The following is a 1,616-nucleotide window of genomic DNA, read 5'->3' on the forward strand; positions in this document are numbered from 1 at the left end:
TTTGATAAGTATGTTATATACATCGTTATATGTACATATATCGATTTTAATTTAATGAATAAAAGCAGGTGGCAACACTTAACATAATTATTTTAAATTCAAAACAAATTAAAACAACCTTTACGGTTCAGAACTATTATATCAATTATTTTTAATTAAACATTTTCATCAGGTGGCAACCCCACGTAAACGAACGAATAAACAAATATTTTTTATAGTGTTGTTCAGTTTGATAAGTATGTTTGAAAATATACCTCGTTTCTTATCTATATAATTAAATGAGTAACAGTAAAGATATGGCAACCCTTGACATACATATTTTGATTTCCGAAACAACTTGTGCTTTTTAATTTGATGCCCATATTGTAATACGTTTCATATATTTTATAATTTTTAAATAATCAGGTGGCAACCCTTCGCAAAAAATTATGTAACAAACATTTTTCTTAATGTTGTTCAGTTTGATAAGATGTTTAAAAATATATCTCGCTCTAAGCGGCCTAAAAAAATTTTATATCGAACATGTTTAATAGTTATAATTTCATTGTAACAATTTTCTTTAATTTAAAATTCCAACAGCTGGCAAAAAAATATTTACAACTACACATTTTCTTAAACTTTTTAAAATCGTACATTATTTTATTTCAGAGTTTTTTTTTACAAAAATTTGCACACAGATGCCAGCTTTCTGATTTTTCATTTAATTTTAAGCAATCCGGTTGTGTAACGAACAAGCCACACAAAAAAACAATAATTTAATTCTCGTTCAGCTTAGACTATGGTGGCTCTCAGTCTACTCCGTTAATTTGTATGATCTTCACATCATTCGCAATTGTAATCCGCACACCTTGTAGCTGCATAATTACATGTCGCATATGCTGATTTAATGCKTAAATCCAATTTATATGCATGAAAATTTTAAATTAGCCTCAACGTCAGTCATATGCTAGCTACTGACGACGACGCTAAATGGCAGGCCAGCAAGCCAACAATAATGTGGCACATAGAACGGCGAAGGAATAATAAGAAGCACACTTTAATTCGCACACACACACACACTGTCGGAAAATCAGCGCTTGTCGACAGCAGCGGCGGCGTCATTAAAAAGTTGCATCATTAAAATTTAATTTCAATATTACTCATACGCCATGGCAACAGCCAATATGAACAGCATTTGGTGCTCACCGCCATGTGCTTTATTTGCAACTGCTTTTATTATTTAATATTGCACTGTTGCTGCTGCTATTGTTAACGGCAGTTATATTGCATTGTTTATTGTGGCATATTTCAAAAATGCAACTTTTTATTTTTGTTGCTGTGCTTAAACTCTCGCTGTCGTTGGAACATGCTATAGAACATGCGATTTATTTTTATTTTATTTTGTGGACTGGAAACCTAGTTGTTGCTATAATAACTGCCAGGAGCTTGATGTAAATGTTGTGTTTAAAATAACTATAACTATAGTACAGTGCGCTATAAAATAATGCGTTCCAAAGCTGCTTGTAAGAAATATATAACGATATTGATCGGCAATAAAAACAAATTTATTAACTTTTCATTTAAATTTAATTTTAAAAAATTGATGAATTATAATTAAAAAAATGTGTTTTATTTTA

The sequence above is a fragment of the Bactrocera latifrons genome, unplaced genomic scaffold, assembly GCF_001853355.1.
Source record: "Bactrocera latifrons isolate USDA-ARS-PBARC rearing strain unplaced genomic scaffold, ASM185335v1 scaffold_220, whole genome shotgun sequence".
In the NCBI taxonomy this organism is placed as follows: domain Eukaryota; kingdom Metazoa; phylum Arthropoda; class Insecta; order Diptera; family Tephritidae; genus Bactrocera; species Bactrocera latifrons.